The sequence below is a fragment of the Cheilinus undulatus genome, linkage group 14 (assembly GCF_018320785.1).
Source record: "Cheilinus undulatus linkage group 14, ASM1832078v1, whole genome shotgun sequence".
NCBI classification, from domain to species: Eukaryota; Metazoa; Chordata; class Actinopteri; order Labriformes; family Labridae; genus Cheilinus; species Cheilinus undulatus.
This window is the reverse complement of record NC_054878.1, coordinates 34,129,594-34,147,898: the sequence shown is the minus strand read 5'-3', so window position 1 is coordinate 34,147,898 and position 18,305 is coordinate 34,129,594. Positions and strand designations below refer to the sequence as shown.

Genomic DNA, 18,305 nt, shown 5'->3' with positions numbered 1-18,305 from the left:
TGCAGAAAAGGAGAAAAGAAGGGAAGAAATGTCCACTGATATGTGATGTGACAGCCGTGTCGACTATCGTTTTACATCTTTGCTTGACTTTTTCTCTTCTCCTGTAGGAGCGCTCAACCTCTCTGGGTTGCCTCTGTACACTTCAGCTTTACTTTAACGCTACAATTACGGCGTATTAATTATGTTGCACTATAAATAGACAATATGGAGGGCTGTGAACAGCAGCGCTACATTTCTCCGCAGAGGGAGGCTATTACTGAGTCTGTGGTCCAAGTTATTATCTCTCTAAACAGCCAGAGCTTCCTTGTCAGGCAGTTGTATTAACAGTTTGGATCCCGCGCTGGCTGCAGGCTTTAACATGGATCACAACTAGGACAAAGGTTAGGGCAACACATTGCTTTTCTGCCTTTTTGTTTCGTTTGTTTTGCCAAATGTTCTAAAAAGCATTGAAAAGGTCTTTCCAGGCCACAGAACAAATCAGAAATGCTGGAAGTGAAGTATTTTGGCTCTAGATTCAGTGTTAATGTTTTAAAGCTGCTGTTCCAGGTGCTGCTACGCACCAAACTGTTCCCTTTCAAGCTCTTGCTTATCTTAATTACCCTGTTCCTGCGTCTAATGTTTGTCTTTTTGACATCATCTCACAGCTTAAAGATAGTCATGTCTTAACAGCTTCAACAAGCTTTTCAGTTTAACACTAATATGCTCTGACACTTCATACACATGGAGCTCGCGCTTGTTTACAGCAACAAAATCATTTCATCCGGCAGCCGTGAACGCTTTCTCTTATGTGAGAGCTTCAAAGAACACTGAGATGTTTTTGCTTTCAGAAATCGGCATTATTATGCATTAAATGCATCTCACTACAACCCTTGCTCTGCTTTCCTTTCACGCTCCTATTTCTCCTTCCTCCTGCCTCAACACCAATGAGGTTTTGATCAAATCTTTCCGTCAGTGTCAGCAAAGCTGTCGTGGGACGACACTGGTCTCCGGAGCGTCCCGTTTTGTCCGATATTTATGTCAGGTTGTCTTCATTAGGGCCAGAATGAGACCCATATGTTGCTCTGGCTGCCCGCCATCTCCATCATCTCGGCAGGTGTTCTGCGCTGTCCTTTGTGTTACTGTCGGCGCTCGGCTAGTTCCAGGAGAGGTGTGCAGATTGCTTGAATTCTCTTAGTACACAGAGTGAAGCTCAGCACAGCTTAACCAACCAAACACTTGTACACAGACATGAGTGAGTCATGTTTGCATGATGAAAAGCACATGCACAAACACAAGAACAGCCATTCACTGAAACTTGGATTAAAAAGTCTGCAATGCAAAATCTCAGATCTGAGATCTTAGGTATTATTGGAACTTCTACTCACAAATGTGTCATTAAACACCTTAATTCAAGACATTAGATTCAGAATTTACTGGATAAGTCACGAGTCTGTAGATACAGCTGCCAGGGGAGCTCAATCAAAGCTCCGACCTCCTTCACCGTTTCTTATCTTGAACTGAAACTCTGTTTACTAAAGATGGAACTCCATATTTACTAAACAGTAGGGCTGAACAATGCATCATTTTACAACTGCAGATACAATGTGTGCATGTGCAACACTTACACTGCAGTACAGGTAATGTTAGTCACGTGACCTGGGGCATATGATGCTGCCACTTCTGTGCTGTTTGATGCAATCAAAAACACAAATTTTCCCCTTCTTATTTAAGATGCACAATACTGGGTTTTTGCAAATATCTTACATTCCAATATTTTCATTCAAGCAATACTGGTATTACATCAATCCAACTGCTTATCTGACGTCGGGTCATGTGGCAGCAGGCGAAGTAAGTCAGCCCAGACATCCCTCTCCCCAGCAACATTTTCCAGTTTCCTGAGGGATTCTGAGGCAAAAACTTTGCTTCCTGGTTCAGCTTCCTCTTCACCACAACAGTACACTACAACACCTGGAACACTGATGATGCTGCACCAATCTGTCCGGCAATCTCACGGTCCATTTTACTCTCACTCATGAACAAGACCATTTGATACTTGAAATCCTTAATTTGGGACTAAGAATCACTTCCCATCCGGAGGGAGCAATACTGATATTGATACTGATTTATAAGATTTAGTTCAGACCTAAAACTTCAGTCCTTACATGCAGTTGTATTACTTTAATGCTCCTGATGAGCGCTACAGTGTGACAGTCACAACTGTTGAACATGGTGAGCTCCTATTTAACTTTTTACAGCTTTTCTCCCTCATTTTGTGAGTTTAATCCACAAACCGAAACCTTGCTTAACTGTTTCATAAATACACCATAAAGAGTGCAGTCTATAATGAGGAGTCCTCACTCAATTCAGACCTAGAAGTAAGCCAGGAAGAAGGCCACACTCAGCACTGCATCTGGTCTCTACTTAACCAGAAAATGTCTAGTGGAGCCACTCTACAGGACATCAGGTGATGGCGTTCCATGTAAGGGGGAGGACTGGGTGACTGAACTTGCAGCTGATGTCAGAAATAACTGTGAACCATCACATGTAAGCAGGATTAAACATGAATGAGATGCAGCAACAGCAGCTCTCTCTTCGTCATATAGCGGTCTTTCACATCTTGTTAGCAATGTTAGACAAACCATGTCTATCCCAGTGACTCTGTCATGACAGCCACCATAACTCCACGTCCTTGTACAACTTCGACTAAATTATTTGGCTTTGAAACAGCTGGAAATATAAAAGGTAATGTAAGAACTCAACTAAGATGTATAACAAGTGAGTAATTTTTGAAATTAATATGGACGTTTCAGTGCAAACTTCTATGTATTGTACCTTTAAGTATATTTCAGCCTGCCACACTGCCAGTTATTTTACCCTTATGAGCCATTCAGGCCTTAATTTTTGCTCCTATATCTCAAAATAAGACATTTATCTGGGTTTGCCAGTTAAATGAAGCTCAAATTAAGCATAATGAGATTTTTTCAGTCCAGAAATAAGACGAATACACTGGCTCAAGTTGGAGTTTCTGCAGTATGCTGATCACGTCTTCATCCCATCTATCACTTCCTGGTACTTTACACAGATCACATCCCTCCTGCACTGATTAGAACATCGCACCGTATTATATCCCCAAATCCTCGAATTCATGTTAACACAACCCTCCAATAACAAACCTGCTTGCACCCGGAGATGTCAGCTTGATTCCCCCTCCTCGCTCTGATGAATGTGTGTGACATCTCCGAGGCGCTCAGCACATTTTCCTCAACGTATTAAAACCACCAGACTCAGCTGGCCCCGTAGGGCTTAGCCTTGTCTACGGTGTATTATTCACTGTGCATATCTACTGTATCTAATGGATCAGTGTGGTGCTTGTTTGAATTTTTAAACACCCCTCTTTTGCATCTTTTTGTCATTATTTCTGACAGGTTTAGTCCTTTTCACCTGTTTCTTGTGATTCAAAGGTGCACATTTCAATTAGACAAAAGGAAATGTGCAGGTTTGTATGTTTCTTGATCATCTTTTATACCTCTTTTCTCGTTATCCTTGATAATATACTTGTTATTGCCTTTAAGGATCCACTTGGGTGGAATACAGAGGAGGATGGCCTTGTTTTGTAGCAGAAGGCTTAAACTGTTTTATCACCCATTATAGTTGATTAAGGCAGATCTGCACTCTGTCACATTGCCTGCATGATAAGAACTGAAGGTTCATTTCAGCACATAACTGTAACTAACCCGATCTGCATTCAGGCTGTCTGTGCTTTAAAATAGCCGTGGGTGTTGATCAAACGCTGCTGGAATCAAACAAAACCACACAGCACATGACAAAGGCTACATAGATGCTGCGCAGGAGATCCGATAATAGGCCTTCGTATAGGGTTAGATGTTGAAAGCAGCTTACAGAGTGCATTGCCTCCAACTTGGCCCTCAGCAGCGGAGACAGGGACCCCCCTTTTCAACTTGACAGACGTGTCTTTTTCTCCCCTGCCAACTCTCAAACGGCCATAATGTGCGCGGCGTCAATCAAAGCGTATTCTTTATTCACAAAGCTGGGGAGTGGATCAAAGGCGGTGTGCCACAGTGAGTCATCATCAAAGTGAAGAGTGGCCCCCTGACATCCCAACCCGGCAGTTAGTCAGTGACACAAGGGGCCAAGATGACTAGTTGCAAAATGTACACACATGAGACGACAAACTCTTAAAGCGCTGTCTCAAATAGTATCTCCTTTAAGGACAGGGCTTCAGAAACTTCAGTCTTTTGTTTAAGAAGAGTGCAATTTCTACTTTCTTGCAACATTTAGGTTAGTTTTAAAAAGTGTGAATCAGAAGTCTGAAGTCATTGAGCTCCTACACTCACAGTCCCCATTTCTGACACCACTGAGAGCACCTTGCAACTGTTCCATTAGCTTCTGTAATTCAGTGCAATCGCTCAATGAGAGTTTCTTTCATCTCTCAACAGCCTGGAAAGTGAATTCCGGGTTTCACTCTCCCTATTTTAAAGAATCAATGAGTATCAGACAGAGCGCTTGTGATTTTTGAACCTTTTATGTTTTCATCAAGGTTGAAACCTGATTTTTTGTTAGTATTCTTAAAGATAATGTTTACATAACCTTATGAGAGAGTTCTAACTTGTGTTTGTGATCTGTACCATGTGTCGACCATTTTTGTCTGGTCCTCTTTCTTGTCATCACACCTCAAAGCCTGCCACCGCTGACCTTATTCTGTCAAGCTGGTGACATTTTAACCTGATGGGTTGTGGGCTTTTGGCAAGTGTGTGAGACTGTTCAAAACATCACTTTTATTTAGAGTTCTTTATAACTTTCTTTGGAAATGAAATTGCATGGCATACTCTTAAGCAAGGTTATGTTCCCAGCCTTGGTATTAAGAATCTATGTTTTATGATTTTAGAATAACTTTGAATTGGATTTTCATACTTGTGGGACATAAAAATGAAACCTCTTATTCTCCTTAGGCTCTGTGTGCAGAGCAGATAGGGAGTCAAGTTTCAGACTTGGACAGGAGTCGCACTTACGTTGCACACAAATGTGACTGGTTTGGCTTGGTCCACATACACCCCTTGCCCCGCTCATTGAGCCCTACTTCTAATGTTTTGTATTCATATCTAGGGGTGGGAAAGCTGATGGATAGGCCAGATTCTGAGTCTGCCAAGAGGCAGATCCCTGAAATGATTGTGCCCAGTCTGAGAATGGACCAGATCACAGTCAGGTGACGAGAACAAGGTGGTAGCTAGGGGTGTGGTTTAGTTGTACTGTGAGCAGGTAAACAATGACAACCAATGTAGTGATTAGCTCAGCTTTAGCTATTGTATAGCAGCACTTCGTATCAGAATTTGACCACATTTCTTCATTACAAGAACTATACAGAAAGTTTTTCTTGCTGGAAATGATGCTTTGGCTCTTCAGCATGAGTTGTGGGTAGGGTTTAGTAGTACAAGAAGCCAGTGAACAATGACTGCCAGTGGAGTGATTAGCTTGGATGTAGCTACAGTGGCAGTTTTATCAGGACTGGACCGCTTTTACCCATCAAAATAAGAATAAAGACATGCAATAAAATTTTTATGGTATAAAAATGTTTTTGCTCTTCTCCTGACCAGCTTTGGCATGACTATGTGTCACTAGCTGGCTACGGCAATAGTTAGCACCTACTGTGTTGAAGACATTCTCCAAAGCTGCGCATGCCCACTACATCATATGCTTCGTCTCTTTGATTGGGCCATAATGATTGAGACAGACATTACGTTCATCCGATCACCATCAGGGATTTTTTTCAAAGGTTCTGCCCCTCCTAAACACACAGACTATGGGCTTTTTCCCAGATGGATGTGAGACATGTCCCATGATTAGTCAAACTGGCCATCTAGCATTCTGGTTAGGGTAAGGTGCTTGGGGTATATGGCCCTTTTAATCTGGACCATGATTAAAAGGGCCATATACACATTTAGTAGCCATGAAAAACACTTCACACTCTTGCTCTTACTACGTCATCAACTGCGTTAAGTTCTTCAAACAGACAACTTTCAAGGATTCACATATGTATCTTCTGCTCACAGGAATTACCCACAATCCAATGCTTTCAAAAGATGCAAAAAGATATCAGGAGGAAGCTGGGTCCTTGACTACTGACTACACTTTTAAATGCAAGTATTGTCTTGTTTCCACTGTAAATCTGTTGTCATAAATTTATGGCATCAAAGTAAAGCCAGACTAGTTAAAGCAGTGCCATATGATTTATATTATATTTTATGATTTATATTTTATAATTACATTATTATATGTTAGATATAATATGATTATATGATGATATGATGATGTACATTAGATGGTGCTGGGTAAAAGTTGTTTAATGCTCTTGTCAGTACCATCTCCACTTTGATTTCTGCTGCTGCTCAGTATTTGGGCATGACTGTTCCAATGAAGCATTCATGCACACTCTAACCTCTAACCTGTTCCAAATGTGTGTTCAACAGTTGCTGCCTCTGTAGGACCTGACTCAAAACATCTTTCCCACAGAGGAGGGATCCTGGACTTTGAGGAACAGCTCCAGTGTTATGGAGAATCTCCCAGAATACCTCATGAATCATTGGCAAGATAGCTGCTCAAGCATCAAAAGGAGTCTTCAAATGTAAGTAAATCAATTTCATTCTAAATAAGATTTAAAATAAAAAAAAAGGTAATGTTTGATTTAATATTTTCTCAATGTACTATGACCCCTATTTTTTTGAACAAGCATTTAAAGCAATAGAGTCAGCAGAAATGCTGGCATGGCTGTTTGTCAACTTTAACCTTGATACAACAGCAGATGACATTCAGCACTAGTCCTTGTGATATGCTATGCCTTGTCCATGTATGGATCACCTGTTGTTATGCCATATCAAATAGCACATTTCAGGTATGTTACTTTGGCATCTTTACAAAATGTTAAGCTGATGAGTATTGTCATACTGTCAGGGTGGGTAAAGGTGGGATGCCAACGCAGACTCAGGTGTGTTAAAGTTACCCCTTAAGGGATAACCACTAAAATCGCGAACGATTATTGGAAGAGGGGAATGAACTGAAACAAAATGGGAGAATCCCAAACCAAGAGCTCCCGTTTTAAATAACACTCAAAAAATGAGCAACCAAACCATGGCTGCGGAGCAGTGGAAAACGAAACTAAAATTCTTGGGGAGGCTGAGAGACAATCTTAGTAAAATTAATGCCACCAGACTGGTGTTATGAGAAAACTAAAAGACTGGACAAAGAAATCCAGCATCAACCTTTAGATATTTGAGTCAGGGGAAAACACAAGGAGTCTCAAGGAGTGCTTTGGTTCACTAACATTCATGGAAGCCAAGAAAATGCTGAGATGCTCTCACTACCTCTGATGGTGAGATAATGAGTCAGCACAGAGTGCTGCAGCCTGAGAGTATAGAAGTTTGCCACACCTGGCCTCAATCAGTGGCAATCAGCCACACACACACCTGGCAGTGCCCTGATTGACACACACCTGACTCTGCACTGAGTTGATTGACTCTTACCGTGAGCAGTAAGAGGAACTCAGGAAAGGCCAGGAGGTGTGACAGGACATAACAGTATGTATAGTTTAAGAGAAGAGGTTAAGGTGTATGGACAACAGAAAAGCAAAGCACAATGAAGATGTAACCTCGCCTTAACATTGTGAAATGTAGGTAAATATATTCAATACTCAATAGAAGGAACCTGCTTGCACATGGGCCTTTTTGTAACTATAAAATGTATTTGATTATTATTCAATAAATGATTTGACTAGGACTTGCTGCTGCCATTAAAGACTTGGTTTGGACTTGCATCATGTGACCATATCTACTGTATAGCACTGGCTAGTCATTACTGTAAATATTCATTTCCATTTAAATGTAATTTACATTTAAAAGTTTCAAACCAAAACTAATTCAAACAAAACTTTAACAGTCCAAAACAGAGGAAGGAGAGAGAACTATAACTAGTTAATAAAGGCTTTAAACTGTATCAGTTTAAACTATATGTGAGTGGAATAGGAAGTCATCTTAAAACACAGGCATATTCTGTCATCATCGGATTCATATGAAAAGGCTTAGTTGCCCTTTTCCCACATCCAGCAGACATGGAGCACCATTAGCCTTAATTTTTAATAATGCTTCTCCCCACATGAAGAACTTTAGGCCAATACTCACTGTCCTTTTAACACTTTTTAAGTTTCCCCAACTCCTGGGGGAAATTTCTAGCTCTTTAGCTGCTTAATGCTCCACTAAATTCACCAGTTAGTTGCTAACTGTTCCTGTCTGCCTTTAAGTGTTGGACAAGTGGTGTACACTGGCTTTATAGAGCCAAATCTCTTGTTAAAATATAGATTAATACAGCTTTGAAGATGAGTATGAGATGCTCTGCCAATACTACATGATGTATGAGCTGACTGATGCTTGAGTGGTGTGCTATGAAGAGTCTTTCTGCCATATTTCAAGTGGACCATGATGGGAAACACCAACAATGCTCCAACCTGGTTCTTTGGAGGGAAATCAGACATAGCTTTGGAATAAGTGAAAGTGAGGCCTGGGATTTTAGGCAAAGACTTTGACCTTAAAATATGTTGTAGAACAGATGCGATTAACTGAATACAACCTGTTTACAGCCTGTAATTTTCCACCACTTTTAACAAAATTGCCAGGTTGTGACCACTGAAGCTGGAACCTCAAACATTCTGTCTGTTCTTTCATTAAACTTGCATTATAAGGATGTAAAACCCACAAATAACAAAATGTAGCATCCTTTTAATCCTTTTTGTTGAAAACAACCCTAAAGCATACACTGTGACTCCCCCACACACTGATAATTGGATTGTCCCTCTGAGAGATTGTTGGATGCCCATTTAATTTTATAAATTGAAGGCCACAAAAGAGCATAAAGCACCGCAGTGATTACTATTACCCAGTCTTTACAGCTATACCATGAAAACCCACCATTATGCACTCCTGTAGCTTTTAATTCCCCCATGCACCGATGTTAGAGTTGTTAGATTTTCATCCTGTGGTTTTACAGGGAGATCCATTTAATCTTTGTGTCAATAATGCACCCTTCCCCCTCTCTTTTCCTCTCCTAAACTTGCTGTCGCTCTGCCCTGTTCTTTCCCCTCCTGTGCTCAGTGTAGCCGTTTCTAATCAATCCACCCTAAGGGACAGGAGGTGGCATCAATACCTCATTCTAGTCACGATGCCTTTCTGTTGACTTTCTATCCCACTTTAGGGTAAAATGATTGCCCACAAACATCAAAACCTCATAGATCCCACTCAGTATTCATCATTTCTGCAAAATATTTTCTGGGTGTAGGTAGAGAGAATGCTCCAGGTCCTTTCAGGTAATGTTTATCCACCAAGATTAACTTTGTTTTCGATTGTAATTAAAAACCCACGCACCCTGCTGTTCCTAATTTGCATAAAACAGATGTGCACTGGCAGGTAAAAGGGCAGCACCAGTCACCTTCATGCACGGCCCTCCAGAGAGGAAAGTATCAGGAGAAAAAGAGAAAAAAGATAAGACGGAGAGAGAAGGATTGACGCAAGAGAGCAAGGGGTTGCTGTTCCACGTGATTGAATAAAAGGCAAAAGAGATGCAGTACTGTGAGGATTTGAAGTGCTGCTAATGAGCTGCGAGTTAAAACGGATAGCTTTTGCAGAGGAAACAGATTTAAGTATTACCAGCCAGGGATTTATGATGAGAGTATGGAAAACAGGCGGAATGAAGAAAAATGTCCCTTTCAACAAGTCATTTCATCTTACATTCAGTGTTGAGAAACTTATTTTCCATAAAGCGAGTGACGAGATTCTATTGATGGTGTGAGAAATGTTCCCAATTTAAAGGATGACGGGTTTTAAAAACCAAGCATCAGATCATTTATTTAAGTGGAGATGTTTGCCACTGAACGAGGAGCTTTGTCAGATTCTTTTGAAGTGCTTTCTGTGAAATGAAACCAAGTATTTGACAAAAAAAGTCTCAAAAAATTTCAATGCGTCTCCCGGGCAAGGTGTTTGCTTACGGCGACACCTGCTTTGTATGATAATGGAATGGAAAACAATATTTCACTCAGGATTAGACAATTGTTTGCTGTGCAACTCGCTGAGGAGTGTCGAATTTCTTGGCAGCTGCTTGTGCAGAGGTTTGGCTGGGAATGACTCTGAAGTTTAGAAGTGCTTTGAATCTCAAGAAGGATTCATGCAATCTGTGTTTACTCACTGGAACTTCACCAGAACCAAGAAATATGCACATACAACCGTGATATTTCTGTCTGGGTGTTGTCTCGAACAGGATGTGTGTTCACCATAAGGCCTTTAGGCTCTGAAATAATTGCTGTGTACAAGGTTTAACCAGCAGTAATTAGCTGTGTCACTGTGAACAGACTGTGGGAGCTTTTAGCATCTTGTAGTGAATCTGCTGAGCAGTGTTCAGTTGGTGATGGTTAATTGATGTTGATGGGATAATTTGGCTCTGTGTTGGATTGTGTGGCAGTGGCTGTCCAGCTGAAAGACAGACACACTCAGCCACAGCACTGATGGACAACAACTGACAAAAAGATTTCTAGTCATCCATCCATCTATCCATCCATCCATCCATCCATCCATCCATCCATTTCATTAAAATTCTATTTGTCCATCCATCTGTCTCTTCATTTGTGCATCCATCTAGTAATTTATTCATCCCTCTTTCCAGCCATCCATGTATTTGTCCATCCTTTAGTCAGTCATCCATTTGTCATCACATTGTTTCTATAAAATCCATCCATCCATCCATCCATCCCACTTTTTCTTCCATCCATCCATCCATTTATCCATCCATCCATCCATCCATCCATCCATGAATTCATCCATCCATGTATCCATGTATCCATGAATCCATGAATCCATGATTCCATCAATCCATCCATCCAGCCATCCAGCCATCCTCTTATTCTTATCTTTCATTTGTCTGTTCAATAAACCATCATTTTATTTCCCATCCATCCATCCATCCATCAGCCCATCTGTCTGTCCATCTCATTGATACATTCCAGTGTTTCTACAAGTCCAATTGTCCATCGATCTACTGGATCATTTATCTGTTTCTTGAATATCCATCCAACCTTTCATACTGTATATTATACTCTTTAATAACAGTAGTACTAGTTATATTAGTAATTATAATAATGATAACAATTATAGGGAGGATGATGATGATGATGATGATGATAATAATAAATCCATCCATCTTTTCTCTTTTAATCCGTACTGTTGTCTCTATGGTTAGCGAGGTTTGCCTGTTTCCTGTTTTGCTGAGAACCTTTTTTAGCTCCTTTTTGGAGATTTCTCGGGTGATCCCAGTCCTTGTAGTTTCCTCCCATTTGGATGTAACCCTGACACCAGTGGAAGACATAGCACCTAGGAGGCATCCTAATCTGGTACTTGAACCATCTTAGCTGGCCCTTTTAAGAGGTGAGGGAAAAGCAGCTCATTTCTGAGCTCCCGCTGGATTTCTGAGCTCCTTGCCCTCACTCTAAGGGTAAGTATTGGCTCTACAGAGAAAAGCCATGTCAACTGCTTATACCAGTGATCTTTTTTATTATTCTTACATTTCAGACGTTGGAGGGAGGATTAACTGACAGGTAAACTGATAGCTGTGTGTCCTTGTTTGTTCTGCTCTGCAACACAATGGTTGAGTTAAATGGCTCTCAATTTATGATGCCAAAGCAGACAAACTTTTGACTGCATACTAGATATTGTATCACCCCTTTAGTATCTCAAGAAAGAACAAGAAACCCCATCCCCCAGGGCAACAACTCACTCCAGTAAAATAATCGACCACTAAATTCTTCGTATGCCTCAGTGCAGATTGATCCAAAAATCCTGTTTTCACTGTGAAGCTTTACACAACAAAAACTGTAAGTGAACAAAAGCCAGTTGATTCCTGACTGTAGGCGTTGTGGTGACTAAAACAGACACAGAATGTAAATAAACCTGCTTTGAGTTTCTGGGAGGCATATTACTCATAAGCAAATTACCACTCTGAGAGTTCTGGTCTCTCTGCTCATCTCTCAGCAGCTCCACAAAATAAAATTAATTACTTATAACTTAGTGCTCGTTGGAAATAATTCACTTTCCAATTTATTACCCAACACCTCATGAGCAACTTTTTGTTTCTCAGACTTTTAATGACCACCGTGTTGCATATCAAGTACTGAAAGGGTAGAAATAGATTAAATGATTGTGTTTAACAAGCAGTCAGCCCACATTTTGAAGATGTTTTTGACTGACCATCAGCAGCTACTGTAGCCTCTGTGACTCCAAGCAATGCTCCAGAAGTTCAGTGTTCACAGTGAAGCTGTGGGCGTCTCACACCCCCTCTAAACAAAACCCAGGTGTGCTCTGAATGCCAGCTATCTCATGGCTAGATGGACAGCTAAGAACATGGAAATAATACAGCCTGGAGGTAGCAAATATTCCTCCTCCTCTGGTGGATTTTCACCGCTGTTCTTCATCCTCAGCTGCCACACCAGGTTGAAATATGAAGACCTTTGCTTCCAGTGTGCTCGCATAGATGTAAACTGTGCAAGATTGACATCTCCTGGTAGTTTCATTGCAGCTATGGGAGAAACGACTGACCTTTTATGTATGGTTTATCAGATAATCATCTGTTTCACAAATAAGTCTGTTAACTGTAGAACCGGCTGTATTTACACGTCCATATTTGAAGTATGCAGTAGACCAAGTATTAAGACAACCTAATTAAGTCTGATGCAATTTTGAAGGCATGTTTTTGCTAAACCCACGTGTGTTGCAGCACCTGATGCAAACCTGTCATGATTATGAGGCATCCAGAATTTGTTCACAGCTCATTAAAGTCAACTCCATCAAGTAGGAGAACTAAATTAGAGATCAAGCGGTTCATTTTTTAATTCAATTTCCATGTTAAAAGTAAAATGCATAGAACTGTAGCCCCAAAATCAGAAAAAAATATTTTTGTTTCTATTAGGGTGTAAACCAACTAGAAGACATCACTTTAATACTAAAGCCCAGTTCAAATCGAAGGTTTGCAATGCTAAAGACTGTTTTAGACCTTCGCTGTTGATGTTGCAGCTGTCTGAACAGAGGCGACTCGGCTTAATCTGACGCAAAAAGCCCAAAGCTGTTTTTTGGACATTATAGACATGTAGTTATTAAAAGCTTGTAAAGCATCGACCCTGTAGAACACAGGACAACCTAAGCTTTAAGAATATGTGTGCTACAGTAATATCACTTCAATTTTTACAAAAGTTATGTGACTATTGGGCACAGGTGGCCTACTGGTTTAAGGTGCTCCCCATGTACTCGGTTGATCCAGGTTTGAATCCTGGCCTGTGGCACTTTCCTGCATGTCTCCCCCCAGCTCTTTCATCCCTGTTTGCAATTCTGTCCACAGTCGTCCTTTGTCAATAAAAGGCATAAAAAGCCCAAAAATACATCTTAAGAAAAAAAGAAAAAGTTATGGGACTATAAAGACAAAGAAAAAACAAAATTGGAACTACAAGTCAAAGACTTTTCTGCATGACACAATAAACAATAGAGACAATATTTTCTTTGTCTCTCCCCTCTCTTGGGGACCAAAATGTGAAAAATAATCATTCTTTGATGAAGAAATCATCAAATTATTCACATATTTATGAAAAAGTCCTTGCGCCTCTTTGTATTGATTCTATTTATGTAATTATTCAAAGTAGTTCCTGTCTGCAGTGACCCAGAGGATCACTTCACAGGCTGTCTGTCTCTCTTTCGCTCCATTGTGAGCTATTCAGGTCATCTCAGTCATGATATAAAGCCGGGTGTACACTGTGCGATTTACCTGCAATTTAACCACGAATTTAGAGTCGCACGACTCACTTTGAAGTCGGGCCGACTTTCAGTCGGATCGGGTGTTGTTTGTAGTGCTGTGTATAGGGGCCCAACTACGACCTGACTACCTGCTCCTGACTGGTGGATTTCTGGCATGTTTGATATTGTGGTCGTATTACTCCAGACACTTCACAGTGAGAGCAGAAATGCAACAAAATAAACAACTTTGGGGGATTGTTTTCCTTTGTAAACGGCCAGATAACATCCTAAATTGCCATGACAACAGCTAAAATGACTTTCTGATGCACCCCTGCTATGATAAAGTAAATAAACCAGCAGGAAATATTCCTATCCGCGGACCTGCAGTTGACACAGAGGTGATTCTGTTTGTGTGTGTGGGATAGAGAGAGGTAGCGGGAGAGGGAGAGAGCAGGAGAGATGGGGGGGGAATATGACTGGAAACACTTCACCCTCAGACCCTGACACTTTGTAAAAGGAAACTCTGTGGGTTTCTTTCACAGTCCGTCCTGACTTCAGTCGCACAGTGTGATCACTCAGGTCGTGCACGACCATCGGATTGTACAGTGTGAGCACACAACTCGTGCACGATGGTCGTGGCTTGTAAGCGATTCAGCTGTACAGTATGAAATGACATTCTGCCATGACTGTTGTATGGTCGGCTTGAAATCACACAGTGTACACCCGGCTTAAGTGGAAAGACATGCAATTTGACTAAGCATGATGCAGCGATGGAAGAGGCCGTCACAAAACATTGTGGGATACTATATGGCATACAGCATTCAAAGCAAGTAGCAAATGTTGTCAAAATAAATTAAAAGACACTTAATATTCAAGTTACTGGTGTGGATTTAATCTTTAAATACTCTGAAAAGTCATCAAAGTTCCAGACTCCCTAGAAAAGCTTCTGTATGGAATTAAAAGGCATGGAAAGTGTCATTGGAATGGCAAAACAGCGAGCTTTAAGAAGAAATAGAGTAAGAGGCTATGATTTATGGTTCAGAAGTTATTTAACGTTTAATAACCTGCGTTTCCTCTTGTTGACAATGTCAGTCTCAGAGGGTTAAGAAATAAATCACTTTAAAGTGTCTGAGAGAGTTGCTGATATTGAAATGCATCTTCTCTAGTAACAGTGTTAGGATTTCACAGGCTTTCAGAATGTTGTTGAGCAGCCTGTTGCAAGCAGTTGTGAGTTTGACTCTTCTCATCGTTAATCTTTGGTTTGAACTGGGCTGAAAGGGTAGATTCAGGTTTTTGGTGCAATGTCAGTGAGGAGGCTGAATACGTAACATACTAAAGTATACTAGTATACTGGGGCCCTCTGGCCAAAGCCCCAAGAGACGTGAGCAATGCCGCCCCTAAGTAAGCATTTGTATAGAAAATATCACCTCAGGCAACTTATTGCTGGCACCTTGCCAAAACCTTGTATCTCAGTTATCCCAACACTGTAAACAGCGAACTCATCAGTGTTAATTCACCTCCAATGGTGTTAAACTTAAAACTTTTTTCTGAGTTTATATTATTCAAAATTAATACATGTGAGGTATTTATTATTTTGATAATTCAAGCACTTTTCATTCTTGATGAATATTCCCACCCTGCATTGAACAACTGTTGCACACTAAAGAGACAGATGCAGAGCTGGAATACGTGAAAGTCAGTAGTCCCCCTTTTTATTACAAACCATCCCCCACCATGGGCAGGAAGTGACAAACTTAGTGAATAACTTCACTCATATGCAGAAGTGTTTAACATCAGAAAAACGATAATTCACCAGAAACAGTGATCGCTCTGCAACAGGCAACATCTAAACACTTTAAAGTGTTTACACTGAAGAACTGTGGCAAAAAAGAGACAACTGCAGAGCTAGAATGAAACCCGAGTTGAAAGTAGGCACCCCCCTCTTCATTACAGGACATCCCCTCCACAGGCAGGAAGTGACCAACTGAGTGGATAACTTCACTCGAGGTGCAAAAGTGTCAGACATCATAAACAACAACAATTCACCAGAAACATGAGCAAAGGAATCCCAACAGTGATCACTGCACAACAGGCAACATCTACACACATCTAAACACTCTGCCCAAGGGTATGATAAGAAAACTCTGCCCCCTTAGATTAGGTCCCAGTTGACAGAGCTTAGATCAATTGACTTTACAGAGTTGGATAACTATAAATAACTTCAACACTGAAGGCCATTTACTCTGAGTAGAAATATGACTACACTTTGGGAGTTAAAATCAACTCCAGTGTTTGCTGTGAACAAGTTATTCATTGGCTCATTCAATAGCTTTATTTAGAGGCTCACTTCATCCATGATAATGTTTTCCCGTTTGCCTCTGAATAACAGCCTAACTAGGTGGAATAAACTAAAAACATTTTTAAGCCTATAAAAAGCTTTTTACTTAGCAGTCCAACAAAGTAGCTAAAGCTTCAGTGAGAAAGATAATTAGTGATCAGTGATGGGCATCGATGGAGACAGTGTCTCAAGCTTTTCATCCATAATACACATTAAATGACCATTAGGAGTGTAGTTTTTCATTATGTGCCCTTAAAGAAATAATCATGTAAGATTAGAGAGAAATTGTCTTGGTAAAAGTCCCTTTATTGAGTCATTAAATGCATCACTTGCACCATTCATTAATATTAATGTCGCAAGTAATTCATTTAACATTTTGTACAGTCCAAGAGCAAGTCCTCTATTAGGACCTTTCAACACAATAGTCCTCACAAGTACATGAAGTACCATTGACATCCACTTAGAGCTAATAATATATCCTGCTATTCTTAATGCAGGGAGCCTCTTATCAATTAGTAAGATTTGAAGCCAGACGTCAAAATCTGACTTGAACATCAGGTTGTGAGATGTAAACAGCCCTTCAGAGGCCCCCGAGCAGATGGGGCACACTAATAAACTGCTGTTATGTCATGCTCTTCAAACAAAGCTACGCATTAATTTACCAACAATCAACAATGCTGAAGAGTCATTAAGATAAGCAATTAACATCTGAGGAAATAATAATGTGACAGGGAAAAATCTAACAGAAAAACAACAAGTGAGAAACACATTTTTGATATAAGTCTGGTTTTGAGAAAGCAGATTAAATGCTCATTTACAGCCAATTCATCTTTAAACACCAAACTAGAGGAAGGGAAATAATCATAATCAACACGTTGCTTACTTGTACAGGCACTAAAACTATGACAGTGTTGTATGAGGCTTAGTTAGGGTAAAAGAGTTAACTGTCATGATGTGTAAACTGGTAAAAACCCTACCATGAGTCATAGCAGAAACAAAAGTGTGATACTAACAGGCTGTGACAGGGTCAGACTACTCTTTTGCTTTTTACTTAGGCCTGACCAAGAGATTTGTCAACACTTTACACAAGTCTGACATTTCCTCCATCTTTAACAATTTCCATAGGGAAGGGGAAATCCATTTACTCTAACCATAAGTGTCTACCTGTCTCTGATTTTATTTTGAATCTACACTGATGTTTAGCCACAATTACATTGTTTTTTTTTCCATTGTGGGGAAATAAACTAAAATCAAAACATGCCACTCTTATTCATAGTTGTTGCTTTAAGACCATGGTTGTTATTGTGAACATCGTGTTCGTGTTGTTAATGCTGCCTCTAGTGCTTCTTTGCTAGTCATTTTCCTCCCCATTGTTTTTGTTTTCCAACATGAAAGTTCTGTCTGAACTACAGCAAAGAAAATGTAATGCTGTTGAATCAGCGATGCCCAAAGAACTCAGACAGATTTAGTGATACTGTATTTCACTGTGTCTTATGATTAACACCAAATATGTTTGAAAAAGAAGCTTGAAATATTTAACAATAAAAGCTTTTGTGGTTTGTTGTATATTGCGTTACCAACCTACACTGCCTATACAAATTATTCACCCCCTTGGATGTTTTACCCTGTTAATTATTTTAGAAATCAATCATAGTCAATATAATTCAGATTTTTTGACAGAAAAAATACAAAAAAACTTTAAATATCAAAGTCAAAACAGATTTCTACGAGAAAGCATGGTGGTGGCAGCATCATGCTTTGGGGATAGACAGCCAGCCCTGGAAGGCTAGTACAGGTAGAGGGCAAAATGCAGCAAAATATTGGAAAATCCTTGAGGACATTCTTATTCAGTCTGCAAGAAAACTACAGCTTGGGAGTAGATTTCTATCCCAGCAAGACAATGAGCCAAAGCATTTAGCGAAAGCTACATGGAAATGTTGGAAAGGACAACAAGGTGAATGTTCTGGAGTGGCCGAGTCAAAGCCCAGACCTCAATCGAAGAAAATTTTGTGGCTGGACTTGAAAAGGGCTGTTCATGCACAATCCCCATGCAACCTGAAAGAGCTTGAGCAGTTTTGCAAATGGAGCAAAATTTCAGTGTCAATCAGCCTGATTGAGACCTATCCACACAGACTCAGTGCTGTGATTGCAGCCAAAGGTGC

At 40.3% G+C, this 18,305-nt stretch overlaps 1 long non-coding RNA gene across 1 annotated transcript in view; it reads left to right on the top strand.

Annotated features, from left to right (window-relative positions):
- LOC121521636 overlaps positions 1-6,131 on the top strand; it is a 30,669-nt gene extending 24,538 nt beyond the window's left edge. Inside the window, exon 3 of the long non-coding RNA XR_005992870.1 lies at positions 6,048-6,131. This is a non-coding gene — a long non-coding RNA (uncharacterized LOC121521636). The remainder of the gene's footprint in view (positions 1-6,047) is intronic.
- Positions 6,132-18,305: the final 12,174 nt, after the last annotated feature.